The sequence below is a fragment of the Rutidosis leptorrhynchoides genome, chromosome 11, assembly GCF_046630445.1.
Source record: "Rutidosis leptorrhynchoides isolate AG116_Rl617_1_P2 chromosome 11, CSIRO_AGI_Rlap_v1, whole genome shotgun sequence".
Lineage (NCBI taxonomy): Eukaryota > Viridiplantae > Streptophyta > Magnoliopsida > Asterales > Asteraceae > Rutidosis > Rutidosis leptorrhynchoides.
The window spans coordinates 329,224,571-329,241,013 of record NC_092343.1 but is presented as its reverse complement, the minus strand read 5'-3'; positions in this window follow the sequence as shown (position 1 = coordinate 329,241,013).

Genomic DNA, 16,443 nt, shown 5'->3' with positions numbered 1-16,443 from the left:
AGGTATTTTTATATGCTGATAATTCTGCAGGTGTAGGAGGTTTATTTTAAGCGGATAAATTTTAAATAATTTTTATTTGTAATTAATTTTTGTATACTTTTAAATCTTAAATTATTTTTATTTGTAATTACTTTTTGTATACTTTTTTATGAAGGTGACCGATACGTCATGAGCTCAAGCTCGAAAAGACAAAGATATTCAAGGTATTCCATGGGAAAGATTGAATATAACAAGAGAAAGTTACGGACAAACAAGCAAGACTCGAACAGTACAGAAACTATGAGAATATTCCTTTATCAAGGGATCAAGTTGACAAAGTATGACTTTAACAATCATATTCTTAAATAAATATCATGTGTACAATTATCATAACCTTATTTTATGATGAATATATCTTATATTTATTTTGTTTGTGTTTAGAAATGTAAACAAAAGCAGAAGGGTGCAACTACTATGAGTTTTTTCACAATATCACTGGTTAAACCTACAATTCTTCACTTTCAGGTATAAACTTTTACAGATCACGTTTAGTTTGTGTTACATTTACTAAAGGTGGCAATTTTAACCCATTTACTTTGTATGAATCATCCATATTGTTTTTTAGCTAAGGAACCTTGTATGGGCTACATCAAAGCATGATGTGTATCTCATGTCTAACTATTCACTTATGCATTGGTCATCATTATCTTACAAATTTGACTGAGATCCTTAACTTTTCCGGACATGTAGCACCTACCAAGGTAAAGTTGTACCATTTTTAGATAGTAAAATTAATCTTAGCCATCCATTAAATTAATCATCAATGATCTAGACCCTTAATTTTCTCCTAATCTTGCTTATGACCTCATAATCCTAGCCTTGAATTGTTTGATTACTAAAACACCCTTCTAACCTAGATTTGGGGCGGCCTTTTCTTAAAATTTAGGGTCCCAAGTTTATTTATCATCACATTCAAAATTTTAACAAAAAAAACCCTAAATCCATGTACAAAATCAAACATCTTTCTTCGCCAAAATCAAATTCGCATACAGTAGTAGCACAAGAAGAAGATACGATTTTGAGTTCGATCACAATTATACAACAATATTAATCGGAGCCCATAGACACAAAATTAGGGCAGAAACTCTCAAACCTTCATTCTACTTCCATCCTTTTCAAGAATCTAACCCAAAAAAGGGTATTAATCAAGGATTTGGGGTTGATTTCTGCTGAAAAATCGATTGTTACGTCATCATCGTTTACGTCGGAATCAAAAGGTAACTACATCTCCATTTTCTCAGTTGAAAATTTGATCTAGGGTTCGATTCTAAATGTATGTATTTGTATATCCAACTTTAATTTTATGTTCTTAGTTTGACAACAACATTGTTAATTAGTTCATTTACATTTAAAGTGTTGTTCTAATTATTTTATTTTATTTCTATGATTTGTAGTTGAAGCAGCAGAAATTAAAGAAACATGAGAACAAGAAAAATCATGACGCATAGAAACAAAGGAAGATTGAATAACAAAAAAAATATTTACCCTTATCCTTATCTTTGCTGTTATATTATCAATTGATTCTTGATCTATTCTACTTCTATATGTTGTTTTTTTATTCACTTGAAGAATCTTAGAATTTTAAATCTGTTCATGAAACATCTATGAAATGTGGTGGGTCAAATAAGTATAGTTATTAAACAATCTATTTTACAGCTTTCTTTCATCGAAGAGGCGACCATTGATAGGATTGAGTTATGAAGTACTTTAGTGGAGGACGCGAATTAGTTATATACGAGTAGGTTTTCATTAGATAGGTAGATTTATAATCGATTAGTAGGTTAATGTCGATTCGGAAAATCAATGATACTAGCCGGATTAAGCTTAATAATACACTATTTCTCTAATTAGAATTAGATCGATTAATGGTAAATTGGGTTAGTCAGAGGCTGTACTTAATAAGTTTTTTGATTCATATATGTGTCTTCTTTGGAGTTAATGTTTATTTTCAACCATTCTTTTGCATTTATTTCATGTATTTGTTAGTGCCTTTTTATTTTTTATGTTTACATGTTTAACTCTTTATCTACCCACTATTTTATTGTATTTGTTGAGTGAAAGCATTCAGCGGGTTTAACATGACATGAGAAACCTATATAATTGTGTTTATAAGTGAAACCAGTTGTGTCGCTATTAATGAGTTGTTTGTCTAGTTGGTGCAGCAACGCAATCAAGAAGAAGGATGAGATCCAGAGAGTAACCAAGGTTAATTGTTAAGGAATTTTGTTCTTTTGGCGTTATGTTAGGTATTTTCTATTAAATCTTGTGATGAATAGTTAAGGAAATGGTGTTGTTGTGATGTATATTGAGTTAGGTTTTCTGTATATATTTTTTTGATGCACCCAGTTCAATAATACGAGGAGTATCAGGTGCGAATGAATGCGTTGGTAGAAAAAGCCCTAATAAATCCGAAGAAGGTTGGGTGATGCAAGAAAAGACACTATGACCTGATCATTATAGTTATGATCATCCTGGGATGATTTAGGTAAATTGTCAACTTTAAACATCTTGATATGTTGATTGTCAGAAAATGTAGTATGAGTACAACACAATTTTGGGGTCAAAACAGACCCATGGCCACAAGACTCAATTTGAGAATTAACTTATAGTGTTAATGGACATGTTTATCTAGGAACCGGAGGTGCCTTTGAACCTCTGAAGTTGAAGGAAGGAAGATGCTTCTTCACGGATGTACAACTCGGTAAGAAACTCTGCTACCTCCAATTTCCACTACGATTTGATGGTATTATACTAATGATGGGTATGTCAATAGCAACGTCATGTTTTTTGATTTCAAAAACTACCAGTTTGAATGTGGTGATTTCGATCCAATTTTGAATGAGAGGGTTAATTCGGGTAACATTTTGCTGTTCAAATGGGTAAAAGAAAGTTCAGCAAAAAATAAATTGGCCTCAACGTGTTAAAACTTTTTAATAACTTTCCATTTATAAAAGTTCATATTTTGTTTAGTTAACATAGGTTAATAGGTTATGTAATAATCATAATTGACAAAACAATGTGTTTATTTAGAAATATTGAAATTGTTTAGCGAATTGTTGTCGGCACCTGTACAATATTTACTTATGACCCTTTACCCAATTTGCTTATTTTATTACATCTAATGGTGTTTGAAATCTAAAAAACAACATCATAGGACTTGATGATATACAAGGCGCACGATGTGACTATAAACAGACGAGCATTGAACACATATGACCCCCCATTATTGAAGAAGAGATCAATAATGACTTGTGATTGATTTTCATTATGGCTGTTGTTTTGGTGGTTCAGAAAAAAATTATAAAAAGATAAGTCAAAAAAGAAAAGTAAAGGTTGAAAGCTAACAACATTTAATTTTAAATATTATTTTCGATATTCTTTTAGTTTCTAAACAACCTAACAACAACAAAAAAATCAATAATTCAATACTATATAAAGTCATATTACTTAGCAATGCAATATTTAATTGGCCCCTTAAAAAACCCCGTTAATTTGCGGGTATTAAGCTAGTTCAAAATATAATTACAAAAATTAAATTGGTGGTATAGAAATTCAACCCATCCATATTTAGGATTTTTTTTAATAGAAATATTAATACTTATTGTATCAAATAAATTCGGAATCATCTCAAACACATACTCCCTCAAAACGTGTTTTTCTCTCAACAACACGCAATTTCCTTTAAAATTTCAATCATAGTTGGTAGGCGTTTGGTTGATGTTGGTCACTACTTTCATCACCGCTCCCACAGTGAGTACCACGAATTTCCCACAGTGAGTACCACGAATTTTCTTTTTCTTGGTTATTACTGATGCATATAATTTTCGTGGTGTTAGGCATCAGCTGGTTTTAATTAATTTATTTACAGAATCGTTAATTAATACACGAAGTTCTTATCTTCGTTTCACTCTAACTGTGTTATCAAATTTGAATTTAATTCTGCTATAAATCTATCAAATTTGCTTATTCTGACTGGTAAGTTACATATTTTGTTGTTTTTTTTACATCGGTTTTGGTTGCGAAGCTTTTTCTGTTCGATTGGTGTTTTGTTGTAGGTATTTGTTTTGGCGTTGTAGAGATAGTTTATGTATTTGTTCTTAATATCTTTTTTACAGGTTTCTATATTCTTGGGAGCTTTATTTGGTTTTTTTTTATATTCGTTCTTGTAATCATTCTTGGGAGCTTTATTTTTGTTTGTTATAATTGTTTTAGTTATTAGTTATTAGTTATTACTCATTATGCATTGCTCTTTTGTGTTTGGTAAATGTTGTTTTGGGTGATGTTGTTTTGGTTGGATGTTTAACTAGCAAAAGAAAGTTAATAGTAGTGGTAGTTTGTTCTTTTATTATTTTTTGTGTAGGTTTACATATAAATAAACTTGCTTCGTGTGGTACTTCTCTTAACCAACAGGTTATCAGTATGGGCAGTAATGGCGGGTTGGAAAGTCATTCTTCTAACCTATTACTCGAAAGGTACATTGCGTTGATTATGTTAGTTTACTACTCTTAGAAGTCTGATGTTTCTATCTACTTTTGGACAATGTCAAGATCTGCAGGAGATTGAATTGTGTAACACATTAAGAAGTGAGTTAGGCATTGCATCATCAGGTGTGACAACTTTTTATGTTCTTCATAAGTTACAATAATATGCTTAAAGTTATATCTTTTGATGTTATGTGAATATCTTCAAGTAGGCATTTGTTCATGACATTATATAAAAGTCTTCAAGCAAATCCAGATCTTGACACATTCTCCATGTTGTGTGTTCTCTTTTTCTATCAGGTGAAAATCATTATTGCATCTATTAACTTTAAGCATTTATGCTCACTAATCCTTCATAATTAACTTTTCCACCCGTCTAATAGAAGTGTATTGGGTCTCCCGATATTATAATTAAAACATGATGTTTCACAGACTTGAATATGCGTTTTTGCTTAATGAATGTATGATAGTGCAAAGCTTTTTTTCCTGCTTTTGTTGTTGTCGTTGTTATTGTTATTGTTGTTGTTGTTGTGTGCCTGTATGTCAGTAACGTCTTCCACTGTAGGGAATCGAGAATGTAATATATAGATTGGTGTGTGAGTGCTTATAAATTATTGCAACTATTTTCCAATTTCTCAATTTTGTTTTTTTTACTGTTGTTAGTTATATTTTTTTAAAATGTGATGTGTAGTCCAATATCAATCAAAGCTTGTGTTTGTTATGTCTGTGTGCTAGATAATTTAGGTATGGGTGGTGTATGTTTAAACGCATAACATGATATTAGGCTATGCTTCAATTAATTTATGTGTTTGTCTCTTTATCAGTTTTGAACTGTTGTGGTATGAGAAAGTTGACGTACTTCTGAATACTATCATGGAAACAAAAAAATTTCAGGAACGTCCAGATACAAGTCGGTTTATTTACAAGTGGAAACGGTATGAAAATTACAAGGTTATGGGTCTGATGGTCATTTGCCGGTTGCAGAGCTCGTGTTAAGAGGACATTTGCTTCTACAAAAGATATTATGAAAAATATGTCAACGCACTCGATTAGTGGGATAAAAGTTATATTATATAGGTAATTGTATTATATTATGCTTACAAATAATTTCCGAACGTATGAATGCTGTTTTGGGTGCGTATATGTCATTTTAATTTATTTTTTTCTCTAAGTGTTAATTATTATGTGTATACGTGTTAGTTTCTTAGGAAATGACGTGAGTTTAATTATTATTTGGTATAATTTGTTGTTAATTGTTTTTGTTTACTTTGTAAATGCATATTGCATTCTTCTTCTTCTTCCTCCCTATGCGTAGCGAGCTTTTGCGTAGCGAAGGTAGCTTTCAATTTTATTTCTTTTTCTAAATTCTTTGTAGTATCTGGTGTGTAGATTGTTTTGTTTTCCTGCTTTATTTTTATCTTTCCCGTCAGTATTTTTGGCTTATTATCGGTATTAAATGGTTGCCTATTTTATGTGTTTGCCAGTTTGAAGTTGTGTGGAGTGTGATTTAAGCTTCAGAGTATTACTCCGTATAACTCAAGTTGCAATTCATGCCCAGAAAGCAAAACGATATCTCTATGAGAAAGAGATGGTCCAACCTTTTCGATATTGTAGTTGATGATGTAATTTTGTTGGGCCATAAACTATGTGCTAATTGGTGATTTGGTTGTAATTTTCTAAACTAATACCAGTACTTTATTAATCTTAATTATGAAACATCAGGTATTGTTTTGGATTGTTGAGTCTACAAACACTTTTTTGGATTGTTGTTATATAATAATAAATTTTTAAATAAAACCTGCGAAGTCGCGGGTATTTGACTAGTAATAATAATAATAATGATAATAATAATAAATAATAATAAATAATAATAATAATAATAATAATAATAATAATAATAATAGTAATAATAATAATAATAATAATAGTAATAATAATAATAGTAATAGTAATAATAATAATAATAACAACAACAATAATAATAATAATAATAATAATAATAATAATAATAATAATAATAATAATAATAATAATAATAAAGTTATAAGAAAGAGACGTATTCAAAATAAAAAGTACAATTCCATTTTTTCCATTGTAAAATAATAACGAATACTAAATACTACTAAAATAAGAAACCTTTATCGAAAATGAAAGACCATAAACCAATACAAACTCAGAAAAAAAGTAAGCGTCACCAGACTTAAGACAATGATAACTCAAAGCGAGCCTAACCGGTGTAGTGACCTGAACTTTTCCATGTTTATATATATATTAAATGAAATTTTTATTTACGTGATTAAGTGTTTCCAACATGTTAAGCAATCAAACTTGTTAAGACTTGATTAATTGAAATAGGTTTCATATAGACAATTGACCACCCAAGTTGACCGGTGATTCACGAACGTTAAAACTTTTAAAAACTATACGATGACATATATATGGTTATATATATAGTTAACATGATTTTATTATAAGTATGTATCTCATTAGGTATTTTAACAATGAGTTATATACATAAAAATGAGACTATTAATTTAAGAAACTCGAAAACGATATATATAACGATTATCGTTATAACAACATCTTACTAGGTACATATGAATCATATTAAGATATTGATACACTTGGTTAATTATGTTAAGTGATAAGTAAATATATTATTAAGTGTATTAACAATGAAATACATATGTAAAAATAAGACTACTAACTTAATGATTTCGAAACGAGACATATATGTAACGATTATCGTTGTAACGACATTTAACTGTATATATATCATACTAAGATATATTATATATCATAATATCATGATAATATAACAATTTAACATCTCATTTGTTATAATAAACAATGGGTTAACAACATTCAACAATATCGTTAACCTAAAGGTTTCAAAACAACATTTACATGTAACGACTAACGATGACTTAACGACTCAGTTAAAATGTATATACATGTAGTGTTTTAATATGTATTCATACACTTTTGAAAGACTTCAAGACACTTATCAAAATACTTCTACTTAACAAAAATGCTTACAATACATCCTCGTTCAAGTTTCATCAACAATTCTACTCGTATGCACCCGTATTCGTACTCGTACAATACACAGCTTTTAGATGTATGTACTATTGGTATATACACTCCAATGATCAGTTCTTAGCAGCCCATGTGAGTCACCTAACACATGTGGGAACCATCATTTGGCAACTAGCATAAAATATCTCATAAAATTACAAAAATATGAGTAATCATTCATGACTTATTTACATGAAAACAAAATTACATATCCTTTATATCTAATCCATACACCAACGACTAAAAACACCTACAAATACTTTCATTCTTCAATTTTCTTCATCTAATTGATCTCTCTCAAGTTCTATCTTCAAGTTCTAAGTGTTCTTCATAAATTCCAAAAGTTCTAGTTTCATAAAATCAAGAATACTTCTAAGATTGCAAGTTTACCTCCAAGTTTTCTAAATCCATTCCAAGTAATCATCCAAGATCAAGAAACCTTTGTTACTTACAGTAGGTTATCTTTCTAATACAAGGTAATAATCATATTCAAACTTTAATTCAATTTCTATAACTATAACAATCTTATTTCGAGTGGAAATCTTACTTGAAATTGTTTTCGTGTCATGATTCTGCTTCAAGAACTTTCAAGCCATCCAAGGATCCTTTGAAGCTAGATCTATTTTTCTCATTTCCAGTAGGTTTATCCAAGGAACTTTAGGTAGTAATGATGTTCATAACATCATTCTATTCATACATATAAAGCTATCTTATTCGAAGGTTTAAACTTGTAATCACTAGAACATAGTTTAGTTAATTCTAAACTTGTTCGCAAATAAAAGTTAATCCTTCTAACTTGACTTTTAAAATCAACTAAACACATGTTCTATATCTATATGATATGCTAACTTAATGATTTAAAACCTGGAAACACGAAAAACACCGTAAAACCGGATTTACGCCGTCGTAGTAACACCGCAGGCTGTTTTGGATTAGTTAATTAAAAACTATGATAAACTTTGATTTAAAAGTTGTTATTATGGGAAAATGATTTTTATTATGAACATGAAACTATATCCAAAAATTATGGTTAAACTCAAAGTGGAAGTATGTTTTCTAAAATGGTCATCTAGACGTCGTTCTTTCGACTGAAATAACTACCTTTACAAAAACGACTTGTAACTTATTTTTCTGACTATAAACCTATACTTTTTCTGTTTAGATTCATAAAATAGAGTTCAATATGAAACCATAGCAATTTGATTCACTCAAAACGGATTTAAAATGAAGAAGTTATGGGTAAAACAAGATTGGATAATTTTTCTCATTTTAGCTACGTGAAAATTGGTAACAAATCTATTCCAACCATAACTTAATCAACTTGTATTGTATATTATGTAATCTTGAGATACCATAAACACGTATACAATGTTTCGACCTATCATGTCGACACATCTATATATATTTCGAAACAACCATAGACACTCTATATGTGAATGTTGGAGTTAGCTATACAGGGTTGAGGTTGATTCCAAAATATATATAGTTTGAGTTGTGATCAATACTGAGATACGTATACACTGGGTCGTGGATTAATTCAAGATAATATTTATCGATTTATTTCTGTACATCTAACTGTGGACAACTAGTTGTAGGTTACTAACGAGGACAGCTGACTTAATAAACTTAAAACATCAAAATATATTAAAAGTGTTGTAAATATATTTTGAACATACTTTGATATATATGTATATATTGTTATAGGTTCGTGAATCAACCAGTGGCCAAGTCTTACTTCCCGACGATGTAAAAATCTGTGAAAGTGAGTTATAGTCCCACTTTTAAAATCTAATATTTTTGGGATGAGAATACATGCAGGTTTTATAAATGATTTACAAAATAGACACAAGTACGTGAAACTACATTCTATGGTTGAATTATCGAAATCGAATATGCCCCTTTTTATTAAGTCTGGTAATCTAAGAATTAGGGAACAGACACCCTAATTGACGTGAATCCTAAAGATAGATCTATTGGGCCTAACAAACCCCATCCAAAGTACCGGATGCTTTAGTACTTCGAAATTTATATCATATCCGAAGGGTGTCCTGGAATGATGGGGTTATTTTTATATATGCATCTTGTTAATGTCGATTACCAAGTGTTCACCATATGAATGATTTTTATCTCTATGTATGGGATGTGTATTGAAATATGAAATATTGTGGTCTATTGTTACGATTTGATATATATAGGTTAAACCTATAACTCACCAACATTTTTATTGACGTTTAAAGCATGTTTATTCTCAGGTGAATACTAAGAGCTTCCGCTGTTGCATACTAAAATAAGGACAAGATTTGGAGTCCATGTTTGTATGATATTGTGTAAAAACTGCATTCAAGAAACTGATTTCGATGTAACATATTTGTATTGTAAACCATTATGTAATGGTCGTGTGTAAACAGGATATTTTAGATTATCATTATTTGATAATCTGCGTAAAGCTTTTTAAACCTTTATTTATGAAATAAAGGTTATGGTTTGTTTTAAAAATGAATGCAGTCTTTGAAAAACGTCTCATATAGAGGTCAAAACCCCGCAACGAAATCAATTAATATGAAACGTTTTTAATCAATAAGAACGGGACATTTCAGTTGGTATCCGAGCGTTGTTCTTAGAGAACTAGAAAATTTGCATTAGTGTATCTTATCAAGTTTGTTAGGATGCATTAGTGAGTCTGGACTTCGACCGTGTTTTCTTTAAAAATGATTGCTTAACATTTTTGTTGGAAACTATATATTATTAACATGTATATATTATGTGATATATTAATCTCTTAACATGTTTGATATTGTGTGATAGATGTCTACCTCTAGCACAAATCCCATTGACTCACCTAATAATAATGAAGAGTCGAATATATATTGGACTGATTCACAAGTTCTCGAAGAATAACCGGAAGAAGAATCAGAACCGGAAGAAGAATGGAGGAGGAAATAGAACCGGTGGGGGAAATAATAAAACGGTTAAGTAAAAGAAAATCCTCAACTAACCGACCAAGGTTAATTATGGTCAATGGTGTTTCCGCCAAGGAAGCAAAATATTGGGAGGACTACCAATTTTCCGATGAATCGGATTCCGACGAGAATTCCGATGATGTTATAGAAATTACCCCAACTGAATTTAAAAAGGCGAAAGAAAATAATAAGGGAAAGGGCATAAAAATAGAGAAATCTAATTCCAACCCCGATGAACTTTATATGTATCGTCAACCCCCGAAGCCCTTAAGTTGTAACAATGACCCGGGAACCTCTAAACCACCAGGTTTTTCTAAACCGTTGTGGAAAACGACAGCTCGTATTAGGGGAACATCATATATCCCTAGAAACTTGGCAAAACGAACCAAAACCGAAGAAGAAGAAACGAGCGAGTCAGAATAAGATAATTGTATTCGTGTGGTGTAATATATGTAATATAGTGTGCTTATGCTTTATGATATATGTAAAAATTGCTTGTATTAATAAGTAACTTTTTTTATGAATCTAACTCTTGTCTATTTTACAGTATAAAAACACAAAATGGATAAACAACCCAATATTTTAAGAGACCTACCCGGAGACATGATTGATGAAATCTTGTCTAGAGTCGGTCAGAATTCTTCGGCACAACTATTTACGGCGAAATCAGTTTGTAAGACATTCGAAGAACGTTCCAAGAATGCCTTGGTTTATAAAAGGCTTTCGTTCGAAAGATGAGGATATCACATTGGGAAATCCATAAGTTACGATGTGTTTACTTTGAAGCATATATTGCGGGGAACCCAAATGCTATTTTATGCAACGGGTTAAGAAATTATTTTGACTCAATATATCCGAATATAGGACTTCGTGATTTAGAAAAAGCGGCTAACATGCAACATAAAGAAGCATGTTATGCTTACGGGTTAGTAATGTTCGCTTCTCACCAAAGTGAGAACAAGAACATCGGGCTACAACTATTAAATAAAACGTTCCCACAAGTGACGGAGTCGGTAATTGGGGTAAGAAATGAGGTTTTTAGATTGTTACGGGACTGTTGGATATTACATAACCCTCGTCCCTTTGACGATGTTGCAACACGCTGTCTTATCAACGGCCATAACGGTTATGTTTCACAAGACCAAGGATGGGAAGTAGTCCTAGTAAAACCAGAATGCATGACTTGTTTCTGGACGTATGAATTACGTGTCTTTATTGCCTTTGCTGAACGACTTGTGTACTAGCTAGAATTATCTTCACAACTATCTTGTATCAAAGTTATTGTGTGCTATATTTCATGCTTTATGTAAAATAAGCGGTATTGTAAGTTTGTAAAATATTGTATAAAAGTTTGAACGCGAAATATTATTATAATCAGTTTTTCATATAGAATTGTAGTAGTTGAATTGTATATTAGCTACTAAGTATGAACTTAACGGGTAGGTACTACCCGAATTTAAACTTATAAAACGCTAATATGAAGAAAAAGCTTTTATAAATGAGTTCATATTATGCTACGAAATACTATTAACTACTCTTAATATTCTGTATGATTAACTTGTTCCATTTGACTATTTTGAAGGAAATGGCACCGACTACTCGACACACCGTGAATATGAATGAAGAGGAATTCTGTACTTTTCTAGCTTCAAACATAGCCGCCGTACAGGCTGCGCTACATACCAACAATAACCTTGGATCTAGCAGTACAGGAAATCGTGTAGGATGCACCTACAAAGAATTCACTGCCTGCAAACCTTTAGAATTTGATGGAACCGAAGGACCGATCTGATTGAAATGGTGGACTGAGAAGTTCGAATCGGTGTTTGCCATAAGTAAGTGTACTGAAGAGGACAAAGTGAAGTACGCTACGCATACCTTCATAGGTTCTGCGTTAACATGGTGGAATACCTATCTAGAGCAAGTGGGACAAGATGATGCTTACGCACTACCGTGGTCAGCATTCAAGCACTTGATGAACGAGAAGTACCGTCCCAGAACCGAGGTCAATAAGCTCAAGACAGAACTTAGAGGGTTACGAACCCAAGGATTTGATATTACCACGTACGAAAGACGATTCACAGAATTATGCCTATTGTGTCCGGGAGCGTTCGAAGATGAGGAAGAGAAGATCGACGCGTTTGTGAAAGGATTACCGGAAAGAATCCAAGAAGATATAAGTTCACACGAGCCCGCCTCCATACAGCAGGCATGTAGAATGGCTCACAAACTAGTGAACCAGATTGAAGAAAGAATTAAAGAACAGACTGCTGAAGAGGCCAATGTGAAGCAAGTCAAAAGAAAGTGGGAGGAAAACGGTGATAAGAATCACCAATACAACAACAACAGCAATTACAACAATAATCGCAACAACTATCCCAACAATCGCAACATCAATCGCAACTACAACAAACGGCCCAACAACAACAACAACAACAGCAACTACAAAAATCATCCCAACAACAATAATAACCACAACAACAACAACAACAACAATCAGAAGCAGCTATGCCAAAGGTGTGAAAAGTATCACTCGGGGTTCTGCACCAAATTTTGCAACAAGTGTAAAAGAAATGGGCATAGCGCTGCGAAGTGTGAGGTCTACGGACCAGGGGTTAATAGAACGAAAGTAACAAATGGTGTCGGAACGAGTAATGGCGGAGCAAGTAGTGTTGGAGCAAGTTATGCCAATGTAGTTTGTTATAAATGTGGAAAGCCGGGCCACATTATTAGAAATTGCCCGAACCAAGAGAACACGAATGGACAAGGCCACGGAAGAGTTTTCAATATTAATGCGGCAGAGGCACATGAAGACCCGGAGCTTGTTACGGGTACGTTTCTTATTGACAATAAATCTGCTTACGTTTTATTTGATTCGGGTGCGGATAGAAGCTATATGAGTAGAGATTTTTGTGCTAAATTAAGTTGTCCATTGACCCCTTTGGATAGTAAATTTTTACTCGAATTAGCAAATGGTAAATTAATTTCAGCAGATAATATATGTCGGAATCGAGAAATTAAACTGGTTAGCGAAACATTTAAGATTGACTTGATACCAGTAGAGTTAGGGAGTATTGATGTGATAATCAGTATGGACTGGTTGAAAGAAGTGAAAGCAAAGATCGTTTGTTACAAAAATGCAATTCGCATTATACGAGAAAAAGGAAAACCCTTAATGGTGTACGGAGAAAAGGGAAACACGAAGCTACATCTTATTAGTAATTTGAAGGCACAAAAACTAATAAGAAAAGGTTGCTATGCTGTTCTAGCACACGTCAAGAAAGTACAAAATGAAGAAAAAAGCATCAATGATGTTCCCGTCGCAAAAGAATTTCCCGATGTATTTCCGAAAGAATTACCGGGATTACCCCCACATCGATCTATTGAATTTCAAATAGATCTTATACCAGGAGCTGCACCAATAGCTCGTGCTCCTTACAGACTCGCACCCAGCGAGATGAAAGAACTGCAAAGCCAATTACAAGAACTTTTAGAGCGTGGTTTCATTCGACCAAGCACATCACCGTGGGGAGCTCCTGTTTTGTTTGTCAAGAAGAAAGATGGTACATTCAGGTTGTGTATTGACTACCGAGAGTTGAACAAACTTACCATCAAGAACCGCTACCTACTACCGAGAATTGATGACTTATTTGATCAACTACAAGGCTCGTCTGTTTATTCAAAGATTGACTTACGTTCCGGGTATCATCAAATGCGGGTGAAAGAAGATGATATTCCAAAGACTGCTTTCAGAACACGTTACGGTCATTACGAGTTTATGGTCATGCCGTTTGGTTTAACTAATGCACCAGCTGTGTTCATGGACCTTATGAACCGAGTGTGTGGCCCATACCTTGACAAGTTTGTCATTGTTTTCATTGATGACATACTTATTTACTCAAAGAATGACCAAGAACACGGTGAACATTTGAGAAAGGTGTTAGAAGTATTGAGGAAGGAAGAATTGTACGCTAAATTTTCAAAGTGTGCATTTTGATTGGAAGAAGTTCAATTCCTCGGTCACATAGTGAACAAAGAAGGTATTAAGGTGGATCCGGCAAAGATCGAAACCGTTGAAAAGTGGGAAACCCCAAAAACTCCGAAGCATATACGTCAATTTTTAGGATTGGCTGGTTACTACAGAAGATTCATCCAAGATTTCTCCAAAATAGCAAAACCCTTGACTGCATTAACGCATAAAGGGAAGAAATTTGAATGGAAGGATGAACAAGAAGAGGCGTTTCAATTATTGAAGAAAAAGCTAACTACGGCACCTATATTGTCATTGCCTGAAGGGAATGATGATTTTGTGATTTATTGTGACGCATCAAAGCAAGGTCTCGGTTGTGTATTAATGCAACGAACGAAGGTGATTGCTTATGCGTCTAAACAATTGAAGATTCATAAGCAAAATTATACGACGCATGATTTGGAATTAGGCGCGGTTGTTTTTGCATTAAAGACTTGGAGGCACTACTTATATGGGGTCAAAAGTATTATATATACCGACCACAAAAGTCTTCAACACATATTTAATCAGAAACAACTGAATATGAGGAAGCGTAGGTGGATTGAATTGTTGAATGATTATGACTTTGAGATTCGTTACCACCCGGGGAAGGCAAATGTGGTAGCCGACGCCTTGAGCAGAAAGGACAGAGAACCCATTCGAGTAAAATCTATGAATATAATGATTCACACTAACCTTACTACTCAAATAAAGGAGGCGCAACAAGGAGTTTTAAAAGAGGGAAATTTAAAGGATGAAATACCCAAAGGATCGGAGAAGCATCTTAATATTCGGGAAGACGGAACTCGGTATAGGGCTGAAAGGATTTGGGTACCAAAATTTGGAGATATGAGAGAAATGGTACTTAGAGAAGCTCATAAAACCAGATACTCAATACATCTTGGAACGGGGAAGATGTACAAGGATCTCAAGAAACATTTTTGGTGGCCGGGTATGAAAGCCGATGTTGCTAAATACGTAGTAGAATGTTTGACGTGTTCTAAGGTCAAAGCTGAGCATCAGAAACCATCAGGTCTACTTCAACAACCTGAAATCCCGGAATGGAAATGGGAAAACATTACCATGGATTTCATTACTAAATTGCCAAGGACTGCAAGTGGTTATGATACTATTTGGGTAATAGTTGATCGTCTCACCAAGTTAGCACACTTCCTGCCAATAAGAGAAGATGACAAGATGGAGAAGTTAGCACGACTGTATTTGAAGGAAGTCGTCTCCAGACATGGAATACCAATCTCTATTATCTCTGATAGGGATGGCAGATTTATTTCAAGATTCTGGCAGACATTACAGCAAGCATTGGGAACTCGTCTAGACATGAGTACTGCCTATCATCCACAAACTGATGGGCAGAGTGAAAGGACGATACAAACGCTTGAAGATATGCTACGAGCTTGTGTTATTGATTTCGGAAACAGTTGGGATCGACATCTACCGTTAGCAGAATTTTCCTACAACAATAGCTACCATTCAAGCATTGAGATGGCACCGTTTGAAGTACTTTATGGTAGAAAGTGCAGATCTCCGATTTGTTGGAGTGAAGTGGGGGATAGACAGATTACGGGTCCGGAGATAATACAAGAAACTACCGAGAAAATCATCCAAATTCAACAAAGATTGAAAACCGCCCAGAGTCTATAAAAGAGCTACGCGGACAGTAAAAGAAAAGATATAGAGTTTGAAATTGGAGAAATGGTCATGCTTAAGGTTTCACCTTGTAAAGGTGTTGTTCGATTTGGTAAACGGGGGAAACTAAATCCAAGGTACATTGGACCATTCAAGATTATAGATAGTGTCGGACCAGTAGCTTACCAACTGGAGCTACCTCAACAACTCGCGACTGTACATAACACTT